The following is a 27506-nucleotide window of genomic DNA, read 5'->3' on the forward strand; positions in this document are numbered from 1 at the left end:
TATCAAAATAAAACAGAATGAGTCATACCTTGTTCTATGAAACATGGTAAGCGGATAAATAATCAGTTTAAATCATTTAACAGGGTATCAAAATAAAACAGAATGAGTCCAGTGGCGTAGCGTCCATATAAGGCGTGTATGGCGGCCATACACTCGAAATTTCACTCAAATACCCTTAAATATTGTGACCCCAAGTCTAAAAAAAGAATCTCAAAATAGAGAAACATAGTAGTGCACCAATATTATACCTGTAGTTGTAGACTTGTATTGGAAACAATTATGTGTACCTTGTTCTATGAAACATGGTAAGCGGATAAATAATCAGTTTAAATCATTTAACAGGGTATCAAAATAAAACAGAATGAGTCATAACTTGGTTTGCATACTGAACAGGTAGATATTAAAGTACGGGCGATAAATTAACTTTCAATATCAATGGAAATAAAAACCATTGAAGGAGAATTTCTGAAGCAGAAAATGATACATGAATAAGACAAAACGTTATGTTTTCACATGATGCAAGGTTTTAGAAGATTGTCATCGCCTCTGTTCACCTGTTGCATTTTCAGGTCCTAAATCAGATATGGAGGATTTTGTCTAATTCTTACTGTGAGTAGTATTTCCCTTACTATTGGACGTGATAAGTAGAAAGCACAAAAACATAGACTGCTTTTATGTAGGTACTTACCTACAATTTACTGTACATTGGTCTAAGAAATCCAGAACTCCTAAATGAATCAGGTCTTACCATTCATTGCGTTGTATCAAACTTCCAAAAACCATTGAAGGAGAATTTCTGAAGCAGAAAATGATACATGAATAAGACAAAACGTTAAATTTTCACATGATGCAAGGTTTTAGAAGATTGTCATCGCCTCTGTTCACCTGTTGCATTTTCAGGTGCTAAATCAGTATGGAGGATTTTGTCTAATTCTTACTGAGTAGTATTTCCCTTACTATTGGACGTGATAAGTAGAAAGCACTAAAACATAGACTACTTTTATGTTATGTACCTACCTACAATTTACTGTACATTGGTCTAAGAAATCCAGAACTCCTAAATGAATCAGGTCTTACCATTCATTGCGTTGTATCAAACTTCCTTCAAGCATCTTTTGTACGATAGGACCTACACATGACGTCAAAGAAGAAGAAGATAATGAGGAAGGCTATTACCTGAAATCAAGAGTTCAACTTCTGCAACATTCAGGCAAAAATTTCGCTATGGAAGAAAACCATAAAAACAGTCTTTGACCATTCCAAGTTCCGACGCCTTTGGCTCTGATCATAATAATTAGTACACGGGCCACTTTATATTCTCTCATCATTCAACTTCACAGTTCTCAGGTTGGGATAGGCCTCACCTAAGACCTTAATTCCGTAGTACCATTTGAGAACTCCAAATCGCCCTTCAAAGCTAATGGAGAATTAAGGATATACTGATTCGATTATCCAGTTGCCTTTATACCTATGCATACATAGTACAGGAAATTCTGTCAGGGTATAGCACAGGTAATATAAAACAACTTAAGGTTAGATGCTACCAATAGTAATTACAACTCTATTACAAATTAAACTGCACTCCCAACTGACAATGTGTTCAAGGCGTCTTCAAAGTACCCTCCCAGTCTTAGCCTGAAGTAACACTGAAACTTACTTGCTTACTATTGTTGTTGGTTGTTGTTTCCATGTCAGGAGTCAAAATTGAAGACTTCTGAAACAAAGAGAAAATGAACTCAATAAGTAATTTAGCATTAAGAAAAGAAGGGAAAAAAATCTATCTCTTTTTGCATTAGTGCAAATGTGTAATAGAATCCCAGTCTTAGCCTGAAGTAACACTGAAACTTACTTGCTTACTATTGTTGTTAGTTGTTGTTTCCATGTCAGGAATCAAAATTAAAGACTTCTGAAACAAAGAAAATGAACTCAATAAGTAATTTAGCATTAAGAAAAGAAGGGAAAAAATCTATCTCTTTTTGCATTAGTGCAAATGTGTAATAGAAGGTGTAGGTAATACTTAAAAACTCTATCGAAGTAAAAACACGACCAAAGACATTTCTCACTAACAAAACCCTTCCTGGGTAACGACCTTGGCTACCTAATTCAATATCTGAGAATAAGGCAAACCGGCGCGGTACATATTATCCCCAAGGCACTTGAAGGTCTTGATACTGGATGGTCACCAGAGGGTTCCATCAATGATTTGAAACAAAGGAAAAGCGCATGTCGAGGACTTCCAACAGACAGGGTAATTCAATGAACCAACTTTCAATGAGGGAGAGGTTGGGTTTTAGTGGGTCTGGATGTCCCGGTATCCGGACATCAATCCCACACTCCCCATTGCAAAGGTTTTTGCAATGGGCGTCTTTTTGAAGATTTCCCCCTCTCCACAAAAAAAAACTTTCATTTAGTAAATTGAATGCATCATAAATCCGTGAAACCATTTGACAACCATATGGATCACAAAGCTAAGACGATTTTACCAGGATTATTATTTTTAATCGACTTGAATACACGTAAAATTGGAAACACAAATCAAAGAATCTGCTGTTATGTAGATCCCACAGTTAATCCCCCTCAATTTATATTAAATACCTTCTTAGGACTTGAATAGGATTGTGGCTTAACACCCTGTATATAGCTTTTTTTTTAGCATGATAATGACCGTATCAGATATGCAGAGGCTAATGAACTTTACAGAGGGTTCAATCTAGATTCTAGATGATGAAATTCACCAGAGGGTTCCATCAATGATTTGAAACAAAGGAAAAGCGGATATCGAGGACTTCCAACAGACAGGGTAATTCAATGAACCAACTTTCATTTAGTAAATTGAATGCATCATAAATCCGTGAAATCATTTGACAATCTCTGGTTTATGGATCACAAAGCTAAGACGATTTTACCAGGATTATTATTTTTAATTGACTTGAATACACGTAAAATTGAAAACACAAATCAAAGAATCTGCTGTTATGTAGCTCCCACAGTTAATTCCCCTCGATTTATATTAAATACCTTCTTAGGACTTGAACAGGATTGTGGCTTAACACCCTGTATATAGCTTTTTTTAGCATGATAATGACCGTATCAGATATGCAGAGGCTAATGAACTTTACAGAGGGTTCAATCTAGATTCTAGATGATGAAATCTCATGATCTCATGATGTCATGACACACAGGAGGTGTGTCCGTTTTAATCAAGCTCATCTAGAGAAAATGAAAATCATCTTTTGTACCCTCTCTGGAGTCTCATGAACTAAAGCTACGAAGGTAATTGAGATAATTTTGCAAGATCGGTATATCAGGATCATAAAAATTCCGATTTTCTGAAAAGTTAATGTATTAGTATTAGTTAATGGCACATTGATCTGAAGGGAATGCCAAATTATATCAACCCCATTTTAGATAAGATAATAAGCCTCTCCTGTACAGAATAAAGGAGGTATCTGTTTAAACATAGTAGAACATAGTGGAACCCTGCACCCTGCACCATCTATCATTGTCCGTACAAATTTCTTGCAGGTCATATTCTAAGCCGACCTTCTAGTAGATTTTCCTTCAGACTCTAATGAGACTGAGAAGCTTTGCGACTGCATCAACATTATTGAACTGAAGCAGTACTGACCTAATTACCAGGGTGCATGCAAGCCGACCATAGACTTCCATCTAGTCTTCACCTTGAATCAAACCGTCAAGGTTTAAAGGAAGTAATGAATCCATTATCAAAATTCTGTACGTTCAACCTTCCCGTAAGCATACAGCAACAAGCTACCACCGAATAGCAAGACATTCACTAGAGAATCTAGAGATCATGATGATTATTTTTATAGCCCAAATGGAATTTGATTAATCATCGATTACTGGCACTCGATTATTTTATTATCGACTTCTTTTATGAGCACCATTAAATACACCCCTTTGGTTTGAGGGCGGGAAAAGCATGAAGATTGCTAGTGGATGAAAAAATGAGAAAAATCTCAAATTCAAGGAAGGACAAAAAACTAGTGCTCATTCAAAATTCATTACGTAACATGTGGCGAACACACCCCAACCGCGTGCTGTTACGGCACCGTACTATAAAAACCTGCCCGTAGTGTAATTATCCCAAAACAGCCGGATGCACTGACTAGTGAACTTCCAATTGCGATGGGCAGGATATTATTCATGTACATACTGCAAAAGACACCTGGCTAAACCAATCACCATCAAAGTACATAAGTGTAGAGGCACAGGAATAATAAAATCAAGTAAGGAGGAATTGACAGGGAGATCTGATTTAGTCCCAGTAAATTTCATAGAATTCATAGTCCTTGTCGATCAATACGAATCAACATAGGGCGAACCTTCAAAACAATTTTTGAAATGAAAAACAGTGCAAATTGGGATAGTAAAAGCAAATTTTTGACTGCTGTGTGTGTGTGTATTAACAGCTGAAACATTTTCATCGCAACAAAGTTCAGTTCCTGTTCAAGAATTTCCTCGAATATGATTAATTAGTCTTTGTTCCCGAGTTTCCGGGTTGAAAAGTTCCTGAGCTTTATATGGCTCTGGTTCATGTCTTGTTAGCAGCTTGAAACAGGAATGTGAAAGTTGCCTTTGATGTGAACGAGTGAGGACAAATATGCCTACATGTCATTGTGTGCTATTGAAACAATCAGTGCATACTCAGTGTGGAGATTTATTTGCAAAGATATTCAGATTAAAAAGATAAGTTTTCCCAAGATTTTTTCATCGCAACAAAGTTCAGTTCCTGTTCAAGAATTTCCTCGAATATGAATAATTAGTCTTTGTTCCCGAGTTTCCGGGTTGAAAAGTTCCTGAGCTTTATATGGCTCTGGTTCATGTCTTGTTAGCAGCTTGAAATAGCAATGTGAAAGTTGCCTTTGATGTTAACGAGTGAGGACAAATATGCCTACATGTCATTGTGTGCTATTGAAACAATCAGTACATACTCAGTGTGGAGATTTATTTGCAAAGATATTCAGATTAAAAAGATAAGTTTTCCCAAGATTGTTGGTGAGTCACTTGAAAATGTTGCAAATAAAAAATTAGTTCCAGGTAGAAATTTCTGGCAATTTTTACTCAGCCATTAATATAGCCCATTTCCATCAATGAAGTGATTAGATTTCCAGCACTCGATGGCTTGGATTTTCAGTCCAGTCATTGGCTACGTGATCATCAGTTAAGTTTTGATGCGTAGTAACAGTTTCATATCGAAACAATGTCCATTTGAATGATTCGAAAAATCCTCCCCATTACATCAGCATTGCCATCTTTGAGACCAATACGACATCACCACCAATATTACTAGTCTCCATCAAGTTCACGGATTCTTCGGTCTGTGCCGCGACTTCTGTGGTTTTCTAATCCACCAATGTTAATTCTGACCTCCCATAAACCACGAATCCAGGAAATGAATAGGCGTACACAAATCAATATACGATCAACTAGCTATTTTCAAACACCAATGTTAATTCTGACCTCCCATAAACCACGAATCCAGGAAATGAATAGGCGTACACAAATCAATATACGATCAACTAGCTATTTGCTATACAATATCTGGGTAGGTAATCAGATAATGATCGTTGGATCTTGGAGTATCGAACCGACTTTATTGGAACACGTTCTTTTTTGCACGGAAGAAAAATACGGTCATCAGATAATGATCATTGGATCTTGGAGTATCGAACCGACTTTATTGGAACACGTTCTTTTTTGCACGGAAGAAAAATACGGTCGGAAAAACACTGGGGATGCGGAAACGTACATGTACTTTGTATTTGCAGAGAAGTACATGTTCATCGCCAAATCTGATGCAATAGTGCCAATAAAATGAACGATATAAAACTAGATTTACAAGGCACCTATTATTTATAACAACGTAATTAGGTAAGTAGAAGAAGGTATTCGGTACAAATTCATTAATGAAGGTATGAATATTGTAGATAATAATTATTATACTTCATATGTACCTATCTGTAGATAGTTGGAAGAGTGATCTCAAAGAAATTGAAACATTTGCCTTGTAGAAAAGGGCCAATTTTTAAAATTCCTAACTTGTCTTTAGCCCTTTAGTTCTAAAACAAAAGATAAAAGTATTTTTTAAAATCGTTGAAAGATCATTGTCCAATTGTTGTAGCATGACTGCATGATCAAAACAGAGAATGCCTGTGATTCATATGCCCAAATGAAAAGACTGACCTAAGAATGAAATCAACTCATGCAAAGATATACGCAGATAAAAACAATATGAACCCAAACAGACTTAAGATCTACTGATGAAACCTAAACGCAGGACATTGATGAACCCAAATATGCACGAGAATATGAACCCGGAATAATTCATGAACTATTCGATGACCTTGACACTGTGGCGAGAGGATCATTAAGGTAACTAGAAAGGAAAAAGAAAATCATTAGGTGTTCTACGAAGGTCCTAGACATAGAAAGATTGATAGGACCAATCAATCATGGAATTTGAAATTGCAAAATGACTTCAAGCGATCTGTCGACAAGTCTGATCTGATATGGAAGATTGTTTCCTGGTAATGAACTAGTAGTAATCTAGAAATCTAGTAATAGTAATCGTAGATGTCTACATGAATCATACTAGGGGAATATATTGATCTGGGGATTATCAAAGTCAAGATTAGTCAAGAACTAACGTCTAACAGAAGAACTAACATGAGAGTTCGAGTATACTCTCAATAGTCTTGAGCACTTTGATATCCGGGTCCATCATTCTTTGCTAGCTAAAGGCTTTAAAGTTGCGAGTGCCAGTACAGACCAGATTAGCTAAAAAATCTACACTCTACAGTGTACTGGCAGTCTGGCACCTTAACATCATCCCAAACTTCGAGTACTTGTACCCTGAGCCTGTTTCTGAACGCAATTTCGTACTCTCTTGGCTCAATAACACTGAGGCAACATGAAGAATAGTTGAATTTAGACCACGCTACGCCACTGAACATGAGAGGAATTTAAAAATACGAGTAGATACTAATAACCTAATTACAAAACTGGTTTTTTCTCCCTTTTTCGGTTCCAAAATAATCTGGCCGTTCTTAATGATTGGCGGGATCATTTAAAGTGGTGCAATATCAAACTGTTGAGAAGGAGGAATTTAAAAATACGAGTAGATGCTAATAACCCAATTACAAAACTGGTTTTTCCTCCCTTTTTCGGTTCCAAAATAATCTGGCCGTTCTTAATGATTGGCGGGATCATTTAAAGTGGTGCAATATCAAACTGTTAAGAAGGAACATGGGACATTAGTACATTATCCAATTTTACAGGCTAAATAAAGCACTATACTTCACCTATTAGGCTCATCTAGGAGAGACTAATTATACGGGAAGTCCTAAAGACCATCACAATTCCATTGTGTCGACTTCCAAATGATCTTGCCACGCTTCTAGAAAGATTACTTAATCCACGGTTTTCCATTAAATTTCCGACAATTCCATACAATGTTGAGAAGGAACATGGGACATTACCCAATTTTACAGGCTAAATAAAGCACCATACTTCACCTATTAGGCTCATCTAGGAGAGACTAATTATACGGGAAGTCCTAAAGACCATCACAACTCCATTGTTTCGACTTCCAAATGATCTTGCCACGCTTCTAGAAAGATTACTTAATCCACGGTTTTCCATTAAATTTCCGACAATTCCATACAATGTTTACAACTCCATTGTTTTGACTTCCAAATGATCTTGCCACGCTTCTAGAAAGATTACTTAATCCACGGTTTTCCATTAAATTTCCGACAATTCCATACAATGTTATACAATATCTTCAGATCCAGGTTGATTTAAAGCAACACACTTATCTTGCCAGATGATGACAAAACAAAAACAGTAAAGACTAATGAATAGGCAAGAGTTATTAATAAACACACTTAATTAGAAGCAATAAAATTGGTCATTTTCATTCACTGAGAGAATCCTTCAGGTGTTCTTTACAATTTGAACGACCATGGGAAAACTTCAAGAGTCGCTTCTTGCGGTGATAGCAAAACAATTGCATTACATAATAGTGAAAGAAACATTGATGCTAATTGGGATGATATAATTTATAATAGAACCTGAAGGATTAGGCATAAGACAACATGGGACAATCTTTGTGTATCGCATACAAATGACTGAATACTGGTAAATAAAGCCTTTTCAATGACATATGAACCACCTATATACCTATGAAATGTAATCATATTGGTTTTTTTATTCGCAGTTGGCAGATGACTTTGCAATAATACATCTGTGTTCTTTACAATTTGAACGACCATGGGAAAACTTAAAGAGTCGCTTCTTGCGGTGATGGCAAAACAATTGCATTACATAATAGTGAAGGAAACATTGATGCTAATTGGGATGATATAATAGAACCAGAAGGATTAGGCATAAGACAACATGGGACAATCTTTGTGTATCGCATACAAATGGCTGAATACTGGTAAATGAAGCCTTTTCAATAACTTAAGCATGCAAATTAAACCACTTACATTGTTTGTAGAGATTTTGATCCCTACGAAAGATAGTGCTTCAAATGTATTTAATGATTCAATTTTCAAACAAGACCTCAAGTCGGGTTATCTTGTATCTTTCGATCTTGAATCCTTTTCCTATTAACATATTCGTGTACCTTTGCCTTCTGCAACCTTCATTGAATCTTCTTGTAAAGCTCTACCACTTTGACCCTCCTCCACTCGAATCCTTTTCCTATTAACATATTCGTGTACCTTTGCCTTCTGCAACCTTCATTGAATCTTCTTGAAAAGCTCTACCACTTTGATCCTCCTCCACTTTCTTCTTCGTCATCATTGATCTCATATGTAATTTAATTATGTAATACTAGCAGTTTGCTCCGTTGCGTTCTTCGCTTTTCGAGAATCGATCCCGGCAGCCCGGCACCCTAGATTGCAAAGCCGTGGTTTATTATGTAATGATGTCCCAGTGATTGGGGATACACAGAGGCATGAATTAAAAACTCAAACTTAATTAGAAGCAATAAAATTGGTCATTTTCATTCACTGAAAGAATCCTTCAGGTGTTCTTTACAATTTGAACGACCATGGGAAAACTTCAAGAGTCGCTTCTTGCGGTGATAGCAAAACAATTGCATTACATAATAGTGAAGGAAACATTGATGCTAATTGGGATGATATAATAGAACCTGAAGGATTAGGCATAAGACAACATGGGACAATCTCGCATACAAATGACTGAATACTGGTAAATAAAGCCTTTTCAATGACTTGTGCATGCAAATTAAACCACTTACATTGTTTGTAGAGATTTTGATCCCTACGAAAGATATAGTGCTTCAAATGTATTTAATGATTCAATTTTCAAACAAGACCTCAAGTCGGGTTATCTTGTATCTTTCGATCTTGAATCCTTTTCCTATTAACATATTCGTGTACCTTTGCCTTCTGCAACCTTCATTGAATCTTCTTGAAAAGCTCTACCACTTTGATCCTCCTCCACTTTCTTCTTCGTCATCATTGATCTCATATGTAATTTAATTATGTAATACTAGCAGTTTGCTCCGTTGCGTTCTTCGCTTTTCGAGAATCGATCCCGGCAGCCCGGCACCCTAGATTGCAAAGCCGTGGTTTATTATGTAATGATGTCCCAGTGATTGGGGATACACAGAGGCATGAATTAAAAACTCAAACAAAAGAGCGCCCGAGATTGTAAATTGTTGTCAACAAATAATTATATAAATGATAGAGTCAAAACATTAAATTACTTTATCGAAGAATGAAGATTCCGAATCAGCGATTCTAGAGATTTGCATTCCAATAATCACACTCATCTCATTATCCAGCGCACAATTATCCCGTCACATAAATAAAGATGGCAGGTGTTTCCGCAGGATTACTCAGGCAAGTTTACCATGTGTCTCGTTTTTCATTTTAACTTTCCACAGTGTCGTGTCGTGAGCATTTCAAAAGGGGAAACTACAAACCGATGTAACAACGAACAACGCGTGTTTTCCTTCCGGAATCTGAGACAAATACTTCTCTGTTCTGTATCTCATTCCCCTCTTTTAAAGGAAAAGACGGGAATTAGTTTAACCACTAGGTGGTGTGGTGGTAATGCTCCTGTATTAAACCATTGGAAATCCAATATGGCGTCTCCTCAAACCTAGCAAGTCAAGGGTGGGGATTTGGACTTCAAAAAAGTGGAAATCGTTTTCAGATTCCCAAAGGAAAATACGATTACAGTATGCCGATGGGCTGGTGGTCTTATAATCCAGGCTGAATATTCAGCATTAATCACTACTTTCGGTACGTGACTACGTGGTAAGCGCGAAGAAGAACCATTAGACAGGATGGAAAGCGGTTCTCCCTAAGCTTCTATGGAGAGACGCCACTGTCTTTTCGAAAAGGGAAGAAAAACGCGAGCTTCAAGGCCGAAGCTTTAATTGATTTATTGAGTGGGTGGAGATATTAATAAAGTTAGGACAACAGGGCGAATGAAAAATCCGGGAACCTTTGGGACATCCTGATTCTTGACGGAAGAAGGATGCGCCTCCTAATAGTTTTACAGTCACTCATGGGTACAAAAAACATCGTCATTAGTCGTCCTTCGTAGAGTGGAAACTGCAGATTGTGCAGTGGCTAATGGGCACAAAAAGGTCCTTTTTTTACTTCCTATAGTTGTAACTGGAGACTTTAAATAATTATTATGAAGATTGTAGAGTAATTTTTTTGGTGTGAATGTCACACACATTTCTATTAGACGTATGTAAGTACCTAAAAAATATAAAAGATTGATTTTTCTCTCTCTCAACTTGACAATTAAGATGTTAGAGCTCGTTGTAAAAAGAGCATATAAATGAAACATAAATTCAACAAATGACAACTTGATCGATCAATCATCGATTTCGTTTTTGTTCGGGTAAATACACCCCTTTGGTTTGAGGGCGGGAAAAGCATGAAGATTGCTAGTGGATGAAAAAATTAGAAAAATCTCAAATTCAAGGAAGGTGAAGAAAAATCAAGTGAGAGATACCACGGACACGGAAAGTAAGTAAGTAAGTAAGTATTATGGAGAGGCCTAGAACTAACTGTGGAACCTACAATGTTCTGAAAATTAGCTTCCATTTATCCACTAAAGTCTATTGACCCTGAACCCAAAACACTCTAGCTAGAGCTGATTGAGAGGCTGACGAAAAACGCCGACCCCGTATGAACACTGGAAAAGGCGAAGAAAAAGAAGACTCAGGTCTGTAAAATGGTAATGTTTCTTCAAATTAAGTTGATCCCAAGTGCAAGGAAAACCTAGACCCTTGACAAATGGAGTGTGCCTAACGGCATGTGATGTGTTCTAATCCACTTGACCTGTACGTATACTCGTATGTATTTTTCTTCATCTCTGCATATAAGATCCATACTCCAGTACATACTGTTCGAAAACTGCCACCTTTGATGGATCACAGTATAATCATGTGTGAGAGAGGAATTTTTCCATGAAGTTTCCCAATACAGTTATGAAAAACAAATAATTAAATAAATGATAGAGTCAAAACATTAAATTACTTTATCGAAGAATGAAGATTCCGAATCAGCGATTCTGAAAATTGAATTCTTATGGTTATTCTACAGGATTGATGAATGGATTAGATTGCATTTATTGATACAATTCAATTTAATTATCAAAAAAGTAAAAAGATAGTTAAATGGTTTTTGAGTCTTATTTAATTTGAAACTGTCATGTAACTTGTTGTTGAGACTGAAAAAGTGTCAAGGAGTGTTCACACATAGTCGACGCCGTTGATCGACGAGGTGAATCTATCTTGTCGAGGCAGTGTACGGTTTCAGTCGATTGACGGGCGTCGACTATCTGTGGACACAGGGCATTGTTTTTACTTCGTGTTCTTACCCTTGATTTCCTCATCGACCAATTTATCCCTAGTAAAAAATGTTTGGGATTCATTTGATCTGTGTTTGGGACATACATAAATTAGGACCTCAAATTTTTGTGCCTCCAATGAGAGTCGATTTCTTGCCGTCCACCAGTTTATGACCTGTAGTTTGTGACATACTGAACCATGTAGGTACCAATTAAAAACAAGCCAGTAGGTACCTAATGAGAAAAATATTCTATGGAATAAATCACAGCGTTATGTTTAATTAAAATCAGCACAAGCTTATAATACCTAACATTATGTCCTCTGTCACATTTGTTGACAAAGTCAATATTGTCAAGAAACCAATGGAAAACATGTCAACTAGGAACTCGTTATTTGTTTCGAGCTTAGTCTTGGTACATGGTCTGGATTTTAAACTAAGATTAATTCTTGGGTCAAGCAATCGGATTGGTTGATTTTAAAATTTTCAGCCAATCAAATTGCTGACTTCAAGAGTTATTTAAACCGAGTACCATAAAATCCAAGGGTTAACTTCAACCATAATGTACCATGAAATATAAAATTTTCTCTCCCTTTTACAACGCTCCCCGTTCGTTCTCGACATAGGGGAAGCACAGTGAACACGACAAGTCTTGCTCTCCATATGAAAAGTTTGATCCAGATTCAGGTAGGAAACTCGAGATATTTGCATTCTCATGTGTAAAATGTGGATTTGCAAGTTAAGTTCCCTATGGTAATTTAAACCGAGTACCATAAAATCCAAGGGTTAACTTCAACCATAACGTACCATGAAATATAAAATTTTCTCTCCCCTTTACAATGCTCCCTGTTCGTTCTCGACAAAGGGGAAGCACAGTGAACACGACAAGTCTTGCTCTCCACATGAAAGTTTGATCCAGATTCAGGTAGGAAACTCGAGATATTTGCATTCTCATGTGTAAAATGTGGATTTGCAAGTTAAGTTCCCTATGGTCTCCAGACCATGTACCAAGATTAAGCTCGAAAGAAATAATGAGTTCCTAGTTGACATGTTTTCCATTGGTTTCTTGACAATATTGACTTTGTCAACAAATGTGACAGAGGACATAATGTTAGGTATTATACCATGAAATATAAAATTTTCTCTCCCTTTTACAATGCTCCCTGTTCGTTCTCGACAAAGGGGAAGCACAGTGAACACGACAAGTCTTGCTCTCCATATGAAAAGTTTGATCCAGATTCAGGTTAGGAAACTCGAGATATTTGCATTCTCATGTGTAAAATGTGGATTTGCAAGTTAAGTTCCCTATGGTATTTTTTCCTTCAGATATTGTTGTTCCGAGTGTAACGTACGTTTGAGCATGCGGTTTTTTTATGCTGTTTCCGGTAACGAAAGACGGTTGACTTTGGAAACTGCCTTATAAAGTCTACCTGAAATATGTGACCGACCGTGGACGCCCTAAATTCCCTGGGAAAAAGGAAGAAAAATCAAGTGAGAGATACCACGGACACGGAAAGTAAATAAGTAAGTAAGTAAGTAAGTATTATGGAGAGACCTAGAACTAACTGTGGAACCTACAATGTTGTGAAAATTAGCTTCCATTTATCCACTAAGGTCTATTGACCCTGAACCCAAAATACTCTAGCTAGAGCTGACTAGTTGACATGTTTTCCATTGGTTTCTTGACAATATTGACTTTGTCAACAAATGTGACAGAGGACATAATGTTAGGTATTATAAGCTTGTGCTGATTTTAATTAAACATAACGCTGTGATTTATTCCATAGAATATTTTTCTCGTTAGGTACCTACTTGCTTTTTTTTAATTGGTACCTACATCGTTCAGTATGTCACAAACTACAGGTCATAAACTGGTGGACGCAAGGAAGCGACTCTTAACTGGAGGCATAGAAATTTGGGGTTCCAATTACAGATCAAATCAATTTCAAACAAATATAACTTTTATAGACAAATTGGTAGATCAGGGTTCACACGAAGTAAAAACAATGCCCAAAAACTGTGTCCACATTGTATAGACTGAAACCGTACACTGCCTTGACAACATGAATTCACCTCTCCACCTCTTCGATCAACGGCGTCGACTATGTGTGGACACTCCTTGACACTTTTTCAGTCTCAACAACAAGTTACATGACAGTGTCAAATTAAATGAGACTCAAAAAAGATTTAACTATCTTTTTACATTTTTGATAATTAAATTGAATGTATCAATAAATGCAATCTAACCCATTCATCAATCCTGTAGAACAACCATAAGAATTCAATTTTCAGAATCGCTGACTCGGAATCTTCATTCTTCGATAAAGTAATTTAATGTTTTGACTCTATCATTTATATAATTATTTGTTTATAACAATTTAAAATCTCGGGCGCTCTTTTGTTTGAGTTTTTAATTCATGCCTCTGTGTATCCCCAATCACTGGGACATCATTACATAATAAACCATGGCATGTATTACGGAATTAAGGTCTTAGGTGAGGCCTATCCCAACCTGAGAACTGTGAAGTTGAATGATGGGAGAATATAAAGTGGCCCGTGAACTAATTATTATGATCAGAGCCAAAGGCGTCGGAACTTGGAATGGTCAAAGACTGTTTTTAATGGTTTTCTTCCATAGCGAAATTTTTGCCTGAATGTTGCAGAAGTTGAACTCTAGATTTCAGGTAATAGCCTTCCTCATTATCTTCTTCTTCTTTGACGTCATGTGTAGGTCCTATCGTACAAAAGATGCTTGAAGGAAGTTTGGCTTTGCAATCTAGGGTGCCGGGATCGATTCTCGAAAAGCGAACCGCGGAGGAAGTGCTAGTATTATATATGTAACAATACGGTCAAAGTGGTAGAGCTTTACAAGAAGATTCAATGAAGGTTGCAGAAGGCAAAGGTACACGAATATGTTAATAGGAAAAGGATTCAAGATCGAAAGATACAAGATAACCCGACTTGAGGTCTTGTTTGAAAATTGAATCATTAAATACATTTGAAGCACTATATCTTTCGTAGGGATCAAAATCTCTACAAACAATGTAAGTGGTTTAATTTGCATGCACAAGTCATTGAAAAGGCTTTATTTACCAGTGACCTCGTTTAGACTGCTGTGGTATATAGGGACTTTCCAGTCTTATTCTGGCAGTATAAACAAGAGCCCGTCATAAAAAAAAGAGCATAAATGAAACATAAATTTAACAAATGACAACTTGATCGATCAATCATCGATTGATTTTTTGTTCGGAACTTTAATTGATTGAGTAGGTGTAGCTGATTGATTTTATTACATAATTAGCTATAAATCAGCCAAGTACCTGCTACAGTGCTACATATTACTCATTCAGAGCGTCTTGTAAATTACAAATTACCATTTGATCCTCGTGTTCATCTATTCTGACATACCTATGATAATTTATTGTAATGTGGGTAAGTACCTAGCTACTTAGTAGTGCTTATTATTATTTACTATTATTCCGACAGGAATTCCCATTTCCAATTTATCGATAAATCAAAAGTCTTTGAAGATGTTCGTTCATGATTCATTTCCTACAAATTACTCGTAACTCCGAGTGAGCCTCGTGTTCATCTATTCTGACATACCTACCTATGATAATTTATTGTAATGTGGGTAAGTACCTAGCTACTTAGTAGTGCTTATTATTATTATTATTTACTATTATTCCGACAGGGATTCCCATTTCCAATTTATCGATAAATCAAAAGACTTTGAAGATGTTCGTTCATGATTCATTTCCTACAATTACTGGTAACTCCGAGGAAATCTGGATCGCTCTTGAATTGGAAGAACTACAATGATGAGTCAAGTGAGTCAGCCCATACTTTGTTTGATTTGAGGGATACCGGGTAAGTTGGTAAGTATCTAGCTAGAATTCCGGGGTCAAAATGCCAGGTAGAATTATACTTTAATCTCTGGAATTCCTCAAAATGACAACACAACCACTAAAAAGGTATTTCCCATACACATGTACCTAGCCACTTTTCTGTAAAGGAAAATCACGTTTTTTGTGACTGCATTTCCAATACAATGAGGGACTTTTCTGACTAAATTCCTGTGTGCAGAGTCCAATGTGTAGGACTATTACACTCCATTCTGGTTGTTTTTCACTTTTCGGGACTTTTCTGACTAAATTCCTGTGTGCAGAGTCCAATGTGTAGGACTATTACACTCCATTCTGGTTGTTTTTCACTTTTCTCCTTCAAACATTGCTGTCTCTGTTATGACGTTCAGCAACGTTTTTATCGGTTCTGAGTGTATTAAAAAAAAAAGCTTTTCCACTTGTACTCTGGAAGTGCATTATTTTCCCCTTCACTTGTTCAGAATTCACATAAGTCATACTACAGGGAAGTAAAAGTAAATTGATATTTATTTAAACGAAAATGGAACTAATAACACTATTATTGAATTAACTGGGTCTTGGTTGTAAGTTGTAACCTTCTTGTGTTACTAAATTGGTATTTATTTAAACGAAAATGGAACTAATAACACTATTATTGAATTAACTGGGTCTTGGTTGTAAGTTGTAACCTTCTTGTGTTACTAAGTTGGTATTTATTTAAACGAAAATGGAACTTAATAACACTATTATTGAACTAACTGGGTCTTGGTTGTAAGTTGTAACCTTCTTGTGTTACTAATGACGGGAACACTTTTCTTTGGAACATGTTATATCAGCGGTTGCAAACCTGGTGTTGTTTTCGCTCCCCTTTGAAAATTTAATTTCGTATAAACTTAAACCCATTTTTTGGGGCTGTTTGTCCCTAGACCTAAGCTTTAGAGTGGGCTTTTTGATCACTCATTTTATCATTCGAATACTATGACTGTTATTTAATATTTCACGAACCTTCGAGTCAAAACTTAAACCTTACTTCGTTCAGTCCATTATTTGCTTTAATATTTCACGAACTTTCGAGTCAAAACTTAAACCTTACTTCGTTCAGTCCATTATTTGCTCGCCTGATGGGACCCAAGTACGACACTCTCCCTCGATTTGGACACTGCTCTATAAATATCTGGTACCAATTCTTTGTACAGGTACGAAGTAAACCATAATTATGTAGAGCTATTGACTGGTCATGTTACAACAAGGTTAGGGACACGACATTGAAAATCAATTTGATAGGAACATTAGGAACCTAAAAATTTTATTATCGATTTTGAATGAACAAATTTACATTCGAAGGAACGGAATTTCAAAACTGCCCTCGCCTGTGTAGGATGCTTGAAGGTTTAGACAAGATCAGATTATGATCTTCTTCCAACTGATTATCCATTTGTCAAATATGTTTCTACCCTTATACCTTCAATGATTAAAAGTTTCGACCCTTATACCTTAAACACTTTAAACTTAGTTTAAACACTTTAAATAAACTAATACGATGGTTTCGATTTATTGTTGTAGAGTGTTATGGAGTTGAATGTTCAGAGTTCAAATATGTATCATTAATTCATTAAGTATCACTCTTTACTGCATTTAATGCACTCTTTAGCCCTTTAGTTGTAAAACAAAAGATAAAAGTATTTTTAAAATCGTTGAAAGATCATTGTCCAATAATTGTTGTAGTATGATCAAAACAGAGAATGCCTGTGATTCATATGCCCAAATGAAAAGACTGCCCCAACTAAGAAGTAGATGGAAAGCTGCATCAAACAATTTGTACGAATATAACTGATAACTCATCGATGATAGTCAACAAAGAAAAGCTGTTTAAACTGCCAGGTCGAGACTGAAAAGTCCCTGTGTTGCCTTGGTCACGTAAGTGCGTGCGTGAGCTAAAAGCATCGAGAAGTAGACAGAGTGAACATCACCAAAAGCACGACCCACCAAATCAACTCATGCAGAGATACGCAAAACAATATGAACCCAAACAGACTTATGTAGACCTACCTCGGTGGTGTAGTGGTCAAGGCGCTCGCCTGGTAAACAGGAGGGCGTGGGTTCAATCCCGGCCGAGGTATGGAATTTTATCAGACAATTTGTAAACATTGAACCTAGACTGCTCTGGTCTTTGCCACCCTGGGAAGAGAAAGAAAGAGACTATTACTCCTTAGGCCAGCCATTCACCATCGGGTAGACCTGACAGGTACACCTGATCAGATATATCTGACACCTGATGAGCACACACTATCAGGTAAACCTGATCAGGTGTACCTGTTGTCAGCGGTCAGATCTACCTGATAGTGAGTGGCTGGCCTCAGTAGCGCTGTCAAATTTTGACTTGGCGGGGCGGAACGCTACCGCGCTCCTTAATACTTCAATTCAGTGGACCCTAATAAAAAAGGAAATAGCTCATCTAGAATCTAGGCTAATCTAGAGGATTTAAACAAGACCAACAAGTGGTTGGAAGCCAATACAATGAGCTAATGCTTGCGTACTGCCAATGGAGTAGGTGACTGTAGAGTACTGTGGTTGCTTTATGCCAATGGAGTAGAAAACCGTGGACGTCTTAGGAATACCAGCACCTTTTCAACAGATTTTCCAAAGACCCGGGTATAAGGGTAGGAGGAAGATATTCCATTCTTTCAGCAGGTTAAAAGTTCGCCGAGATTTTCAATTAAGAAGATAGGAAGTCCATGTGCTAATGACACACTTGAAGTCTGGGCGTAGGTGTAAGAAATTAAATCTTACAAAATTTAGATACCTAGGACATAGAGGTACTAATAACAATGTACTTTATAGTCTAGACTCTAGGTCTTAGGAATACCAGCACCTTTTCAACAGATTTTCCAAAGACCCGGGTATAAGGGTAGGAGGAAGATATTCCATTCTTTCAGATCTACACTCTACAGTGTACTGGCAGTCTGGCACCTTAACATCATCCTAAACTTCGAGTACTTGTACCCTGAGCCTGTTTCTGATAAACGCTTTAAAGTTGCCAGTGCCAGTACAGACCAGATTAGCGAAAAAATCTACACTCTACTCTACAGTGTACTGGCAGTCTGGCACCTTACATCATCCTAAACTTCGAGTACTTGTACCCTGAGCCTGTTTCTGAACGCAATTTCGTACTCTCTTGGCTCAATAACACTGAGGCAACATGAAGAATATTGCAGTGAAACATGATTGAAGGCGACAAATGGCATGCTCCAAGTTCATATCACTTTGTACAAAATCTTAGAAACATGCTGCATGTTGACCGTCGCGTCGTCGTCCGTTGCGTCGATTGAAATGCATTTGAAGCATGTTTTGCCTGTTTCTGAAAGCAATTTCGTACTCTCTTGGCTCAATAACACTGAGGCAACATGAAGAATATTGCAGTGAAACATGATTGAAGGCAACAAGTGGCATGCTCCAAGTTCATATCAATTTGTACAAAATCTTAGAAACATGCTGCATGTTGACCGTCGCGTCGATTGAAATGCATTTGAAGCATGTTTTGCCGCAGCAATGATACATGGTGCCCAAGTGTATTTGAGCCTTTAGACAGCTTTCCCAGGTATCACAAAATATTCCAAGCTGCGAGGAATTAGCCACGCCTTGGAAAGGTTGAATTGATAGGTTTGCCCATTTATTTTTGGACTGAAGTCGCCCATCCCAAACTCATCAATATTGCATGTTTTGCCGCAGCAATGATACATGGTGCCCAAGTGTATTTGAGCCTTTAGACAGCTTTCCCATAAACCCAGGTGTAAGAAATTAAATCTTACAAAATTTAGAAACCTATAGGAAATAGAGGTTCTAATAATGCACTTGATTATACCCTAGGAATAGCCGCGACATTTCAACAGATTTTCCAAAGACCCGGGTGTAAGGTAGAAGGTAGACAATCCATTCTTTCAGCAAATCCAGGAAGAACCAGCGGCTTTTCAACAGATTTTCCAAAGACCCGCGTGTATTCTATTCTTTCAGCAGGTTAAAAGTTCGCCGAGATTTTCAATTAAGAAGATAGGAAGTCCATGTGCTAATGACACACTTGAAGTCTGGGCGAGAACGTCTAGAGATACAATCTGAACCACTTCCTACTCCAGACTAGAGAAACTGACAGGTCAGGGTGCTTTTGATCATTAAACGCGATACTCATGCAGTGACAACTTGTAAACATTGAACCTAGACTGCTCTGGTCTTTGCCACCCTGGGGAGAGAACGAGAGACTATTACTCCTTAGCCAGAACTATAACCATAAAGCAGCTTCCATACTGTCTACGTCGTCTGACACACGTCCACACTTTGGATTTTATCTCGCTTCAAAAAAATATGATCCTAATCTTGGTAGGTAGGTGAAAATAAAAGAAATTCGGTGGTGGATGTAACAAATTTCCCATTCTCGTTTTACCTTCGAGTCTAATCGGATTTAAACAATACAGAGATCTCAACAAGTTCTATACAGGGATCAGCATGTCATATTGTCATATCAAATCAATCAACCTCTTGGTACATTATCTACAAATACCTGAAAATAGCTACTTGGTCTGTGGCATATGATATCTCTTAGTAGCGCTGTCAAATTTTGACTTGGCGGGGCGGAACGCTACCGCGCTCCTGAATACTTCAATTCAGTGGACCCCAATAAAAAAGGAAATAGCTCATCTAGAATTTAGGCTAATCTAGAGGATTAACAAGTGGTTGGAAGCCAATACTATGAGCTAATGCTTGCGTACTGCCAATGGAGTAGGTGACTGTAGAGTACTGTGGTTGCTCTATGCCAATGGAGTAGAAAACCGTGGAACCAACGTATCTCCTTGATAGCTCCGATAAGTGATAATAATGAGAGATTTGCATTCCAATAATCACACTCATCTCATTATCCAGCGCACAATTATCCCGTCACAACCGTGGACCCAACGTATCTCCTTGATACCTGATAGCTCCGATAAGTGATAATAATGAGAGATTTGCATTCCAATAATCACACTCATCTCATTATCCAGCGCACAATTATCCCGTCACATAAATAAAGATGGCAGGTGTTTCCGCAGGATTACTCAGGCAAGTTTACCATGTGTCTCGTTTTTCATTTTAACTTTCCACAGTGTCGTGTCGTGAGCATTTCAAAAGGGGAAACTACAAACCGATGTAACAACGAACAACGCGTGTTTTCCTTCCGGAATCTGAGACAAATACTTCTCTGTTCTGTATCTCATTCCCCTCTTTTAAAGAAAAAGACGGGAATTAGTTTAACCACTAGGTGGTGTGGTGGTAATGCTCCTGTATTAAACCATTGGAAATCCAATATGGCGTCTCCTCAAACCTAGCAAGTCAAGGGTGGGGATTTGGACTTCAAAAAAGTGGAAATCGTTTTCAGATTCCCAAAGGAAAATACGATTACAGTATGCCGATGGGCTGGTGGTCTTATAATCCAGGCTGAATATTCAGCATTAATCACTACTTTCGGTACGTGACTACGTGGTAAGCGCGAAGAAGAACCATTAGACAGGATGGAAAGCGGTTCTCCCTAAGCTTCTATGGAGAGACGCCACTGTCTTTTCGAAAAGGGAAGAAAAACGCGAGCTTCAAGGCCGAAGCTTTAATTGATTTATTGAGTGGGTGGAGATATTAATAAAGTTAGGACAACAGGGCGAATGAAAAATCCGGGAACCTTTGGGACATCCTGATTCTTGACGGAAGAAGGATGCGCCTCCTAATAGTTTTACAGTCACTCATGGGTACAAAAAACATCGTCATTAGTCGTCCTTCGTAGAGTGGAAACTGCAGATTGTGCAGTGGCTAATGGGCACAAAAAGGTCCTTTTTTTACTCCCTATAGTTGTAACTGGAGACTTTAAATAATTATTATGAAGATTGTAGAGTAAATTTTTTGGTGTGAATATCACTCACATTTCTATTAGACGTAAGTACCTAAAAAATATAAAAGATCGATCTTTTTCTCTCTCAACTTGACAATTATGATGTTAGAGTACAAAAGAGCATAAATGAAACATAAATTCAACAAATGACAACTTGATCAATCAATCATCGATTGATTTTTTTGTTCGGAACTTTAATTGATTGAGTAGGTGTAGCTGATTGATTTTATTACATAATTAGAATTAGCTATAAATCAGCCAAGTACCTGCTACAGTGCTACATATTACCTACTCATTCAGAGCGTCTTGTAATCCTCGTGTTTATCTATCCTGACATACCTATGATAATTTATTGTAATGTGGGTAAGTACCTATTAGGTACTTAGTGGTGCCTACACTGCCTACTATTATTCCGACAGGGATTCCCATTTCCAATTTATCGATAAATCAAAAGTCTTTGAAGATGTTCGTTCATGATTCATTTCCTACAAATTACTCGTAACTCCGAGGAAATCTGGATTGCTCTTGACTTGGAAGAACTACAATGATGAGTCAAGTGAGTCAGCTCAATACTTTGTATGATTTGAGGGATGCCGGGTAAGTTGGTAAGTATCTAGTGAGAACTCTAGGGTCAAACGGCCAGGCAGAATTATTCTAATCTCTGGAATTCCTCAAAATGACAACACTACCACTAAAAAGGTATTTCCCATACACATGTACCTAGCAACTTTTCTGTAAAGGAAAATCACGTTTTTTGTGACTGCATTTCCAATACTAACTCGCTACTCGTAGCTACTTTTCTGCAAGAAAAATCACGTTTTCTAGTGAGAAATTTCCAGGAAATTTAATAAAAATAAAATAACAATGATAATAAAAAGAGGACGTTTTTCCCTAATCTATTGTACAACTTGAATCTAAAAGGTAGAAATCGAAAAGTTGTCCAACTTTGAAATCACCCGCTTAGCTATCGAAACAATGTCCATTTGAATGATTCGAAAAATCCTCTCCATTACATCAGCATTGCCATCTTTGAGACCAATACGACATCACCACCAATATCACTAGTCTCCATCAAGTTCACGGATTCTTCGGTCTGTGCCGCGACTTCTGTGGTTTTCTAATCCATTTGAAATCACCCGCTACTCCGGAACATTATTGGAATTAAAATAAACCAAAGGATTCTCATAGAGATCTATTTTTTTCTGAAATAATTGACTATTAACTGTTTTACCTAGGAACTGTACTGCTACCTAATTGTCTATTACAGCTAGCTAGTTGTTGATTCACTTTAACCCCTGGAATGAGTCACATAGAGGCAAAAAATGGTTAAGAAAGCAACGTAAAAGGTAGCTTGATTTTGGATGAGTGACTGACTGGGCTTACTCGTATTATGGTAAAATTCTCAAACAATGTTGAGAATGCATACTTTGGCCGGGATTGAACCCACGCCCTCCTCATTACCAGGCGAGCGTCTTGACCACTACACCACCGCGGTAGGTTGTGATAGAAAGGAGGTCATACTGTCCGGACGGCTCCACTACTCCGGAACATTATTGGAATGAAAATAAACCAAAGACCAAAGGATTCTCATAGAGATCTATTTTTTCTGAAATAATTGACTATTAACTGTTTTACCTAGGAACTTTACTGCTACCTAATTGTCTATTACAGCTAGCTAATTGTTGATTCACTTTAACCCCTGGAATGAGTCACAAAGAGGCAAAAAATGGTTGAGAAAGTAACGTAAAAGGTAGCTTGATTTTGGATGAGTGACTGACTGGGCTTACTCGTATTATGGTAAAATTCTCAAACAATGTTGAGAATAAAAATCCATACTTTGGCGGCCGGGATTGAACGCCCTCCTCATTACCAGGCGAGCGTCTTGACCACTACACCACCGCGGTAGGTTGTGATAGAAAGGAGGTCATACTGTCCGGACGGCCGTAATTCATCTCATAATTTACATACAAAAAGGCCTCTGGACTTCTGGACACAATATATTTCATCGAACCAACTTGTCAGCCAATATGTGTTATACGAGACCTTGTTTACACCAAGGGGAGAGACTTTTCCGTTTTCCATCCGGGTAGTATAGTCCAGTCAAACTTGGATAAATGAGAAAACTTATGTATGTTGTAGAGAAAATGTTCAAAGTTCTCGAATTTTAGGTCCAAAAACTTTTCTAAAATGTGAAGAATTATCCTCTAAAATCGAGATTTTTGAAAATTTTGTATCCCTTTTCTGACCTCTTTATTTGAGAATATCTTGCTCTTATTCCTCTATAATTGAGAATTTTCCAAGAAAGAAACAATAGAAAAATAGAAATCAAACAAGACTTTGCTGAAACTCCTTCGGTAAGATACTGAATAGAACTGAGATCAAAAAGCTCTATGCTCTTTGCTCTCCGCTCCAATTTTAGCCCTAATGATCCAAGTTTGACTGTATATTTAATTACACGCGTATATTTTCTTACATTCTTTATTATATTATATTTTATTCTATTCTAATGACTTTATTGTGTCTCAAATCAAGCTTCCTGGTAATTCTTCGAGATTAAGAAGTGATATATCAGGAATCAGGAACACACAAGTGTACCTAAGTGTTTCGTTGTATGCAAGTACCATGGAAGGCACGCTCCAATTTTAGCCCTGATGATCCAAGTTTGACTGTATATTTAATTACACGCGTATATTTTCTTACATTCTTTATTATATTATATTCTATTCTAATGACTTTATTGTGTCTCAAATCAAGCTTCCTGGTATTTCTTCGAGATTAAGAAGTGATATATCAGGAATCAGGAACACACAAGTGTACCTAAGTGTTTCGTTGTATGCAAGTACCATGGAAGGCTCTATAAGAAGTGTTTTTTTTTTTAATACAAGATTGTCATACAGTCGTGATTACAATATGTTTGTACATAGATAATTAGATAGTACAACAACTGTCAACAAAAGGCTTAAAGATAGTAGTCAATAAATCTTACTTTGTGTATTAAATATGCGAAGTTGTACCTTTACCAGTGAACTCTACCATAAACAACGAGAATGCTCACTCATGCACGAAACAAAAATTTTGAGGTTAGTTTTTTTTTCGCTGCACGGCAAAAAATTAAAGTCTACATTTGAATGTACAGTTTCCTGTAGTTTTTAAACAGTTCATTATAGTAATTCAAAGGTAAGGTAGAGCAAAAGCATCGAAAAATCGAACAATCTAAAGAAAACTTTGCACAGGTTCATATGGAAAATTTGAATTTTGCCGTACAGCGCCTATATTTCGCGCCAAAAAAGTAGGACCGTTTATTTCCAATTTTTGTCACATAAGCGCTCATTCCAGTTGTTTATGGTAGAGTTCACTGACCTTTACAGACTTTACACCAATTACCAGTACTAACAAGGCTCTGAAAGCTAAGGTTTCATGTAAAAGGCGGTAGTTTCATGTAAAAGGTAGTTCAGAAACTTGGCTATGTTAGGTACTTTTGTGACATGTAAAGAATTAGCCACGCCTTGGAAAGGTTGAATTGATAGGTTTGCCCATTTATTTTTGGACTGAAGTCGCCCATCCCAAACTCATCAATATTTTAATAAAAGAATTTAATTTAATACCGGTTTTCACTGATATAAATTTTGCGATAGTATTATTAAAACCGGCCATCTACTATCTGCCCTACAGGACCGAAAAATTGGATGATTGAATTCGCCTTAAGAGGCGAATTTTGCGAACAGTTTATGTTCATAAGAAAACTTTGTACTTTGCATTCCGCAAAAGTTATGGCAGCCAGCCTAGTTAGCTTGATTGGTGGCGCGTCTGCCTTGTAAGCGCTAGGCCGCGGGTTCGATTCCCGCCCGGGGCGGATTTTATCCTGATGGGATAATGTTCGTTCTCGGAACGGTTGGCTTTCCTCCTATCCTGTCTTCCTTCTTTCTTCGATTTCGGGACGATAAGACCCTAGCAGTTACAGTTCCCTCTGGGAAAAAAAATCTTTAAAAACCTAGCATAATCATTGCAAAAGTTTCAAAAATTTGCGAAGACGGGGAAAATTGTACATATACTTTCAGGAACGCAACTCCAGCAAAAAAGGTTGATACGCGTACATATTTTTGGCACATCCACTAACACATGATTTCAAGGATTCATAATTCGCATAAAACAAAATGCAATGTATATGCTACAGCTGCAAGATAAGGAAAAAGATTGAGGAAAACCAACGAGAGAAAGCCAAAATTCAAAATTGAACATTTATGATTGATAGGCATTAAAATGAGTTCTCACAAACCAATCCCCCGATTCCATATAAAAAAGGGGGTTTTTCGGGACGTAACTTCCTAGACATTCCTTAGAAACATATGATTTCACGGAATCTTACGTACGTCAGAAAGTTCCCGTGCCAACTAACGATCTTGGACAAACCAAAGCCAAAAAACCAGTTTTGGGTGATTTACTATGTTAATAAATTAATAGATTGAGGAAAACCAACGAGAGAAAGCCAAAAATCAAATTGAACATTTATGATTGATAGGCATTAAAATGAGTTCTCACAAACCAATCCCCCGATTCCACATAAAAAAGGGGGTTTTTCGGGACGTAACTTCCTAGACATTCCTTAGAAACATATGATTTCATAGAATCTTACGTACATCAGAAAGTTCCCGTGCCAACTAACGATCTTGGACAAACCAAAGCCAAAAAAACCAGTTTTGGGTGATTTACTATGTTATAAATTAATCTTCTGGTATCCGACTATCTTGCTATCAGTATAACAGAATGGACAACTTATCAATATAACAGCATGGACAACTTGATAAACTGGCCATATTAGCCGGTCAATGTTGGGATTTACCTGCAATCAAGTCATCATCCTCGTAAACACATATGTGTTTTTTAAAAAAAAGTTATGGAAAAAAAATCTTTAAAAACCTAGCATAATCATTGCAAAAGTTTCAAAAATTTGTGAAGACGGCGAAAATTGTACAGATACTTTCAAGAACGCAACTCCAGCAAAAAAGGTTGATACTCGTAGATATTTTTGGCACATCCACTAACACATGATTTCAAGGATTCATAATTCGCATAAAACAAAATGCAATGTATATGCTACAGCTGCAAGATAAGGAAAAAAGATTGAGGAAAACCAACGAGAGAAAGCCAAAAATCAAATTGAACATTTATGATTGATAGGCATTAAAATGAGTTCTCACAAACCAATCCCCCGATTCCACATAAAAAAGGGGGTTTTTCGGGACGTAACTTCCTAGACATTCCTTAGAAACATATGATTTCACGGAATCTTACGTACGTCAGAAAGTTCCCGTGCCAACTAACGATCTTGGACAAACCAAAGCCAAAAAAACCAGTTTTGGGTGATTTACTATGTTATAAATTAATCTTCTGGTATCCGACTATCTTGCTATCAGTATAACAGAATGGACAACTTGATAAACTGGCCATATTAGCCGGTCAATGTTGGGATTTACCTGCAATCAAGTCATCATCCTCGTAAACACATATGTGCGTATACATAACCATTTATCTTCTAGTGATGCCAATTTATATGTGAATCATATGAATATCAACCGGGTACGGTGGTTTTGTAAACGCCAAGAGCCACTGCTGTAGTCTTTTACTGGACATTTTAATGATTTGGGGTCGACGCTAGATTTTCTTTTGCTAGTCTTCGATATCCTCTTATATTGGATACGAGGATTTCGGAAGAAAGCAAAAGAATAAATAGCTTTTCTTCTCCATCCTTTCACTCTCAAGTCTTCTTCAACCTACGTACATATTTTAATTTATTAATGATGTCCTGGCCTGACTACCAATAATGAGATAAAGGACAAATGCTTGACTTTGTTTTACGTCAGTTATTCG

General features: G+C 37.2%; 1 protein-coding gene across 6 annotated transcripts in view; it reads right to left on the minus strand.

Moving 5' to 3' along the window:
• Positions 1-959: 959 nt before the first annotated feature.
• LOC103505693 (general transcription factor IIE subunit 2) overlaps positions 960-27506 on the minus strand; it is an 81553-nt gene continuing 55006 nt past the window's right edge. Inside the window, exons 8-9 of one of the 6 annotated variants that reach the window (XR_003390533.1) lie at positions 1658-1714; positions 960-1129 (exon numbers count right to left, since the gene is read on the minus strand). The gene's annotated coding sequence lies outside the window, so the exon portion shown is untranslated. Of the gene's footprint in view, positions 1177-1532; positions 1715-1807; positions 1907-27506 lie in introns of those variants that run through there. The other 5 variants (XR_003390531.1, XR_001809411.2, XR_003390532.1 and 2 more) reach the window with 5 other exon arrangements.

Source organism: Diaphorina citri, unplaced genomic scaffold (genome assembly GCF_000475195.1).
Source record: "Diaphorina citri unplaced genomic scaffold, Diaci psyllid genome assembly version 1.1 scaffold190, whole genome shotgun sequence".
NCBI classification, from domain to species: Eukaryota; Metazoa; Arthropoda; class Insecta; order Hemiptera; family Psyllidae; genus Diaphorina; species Diaphorina citri.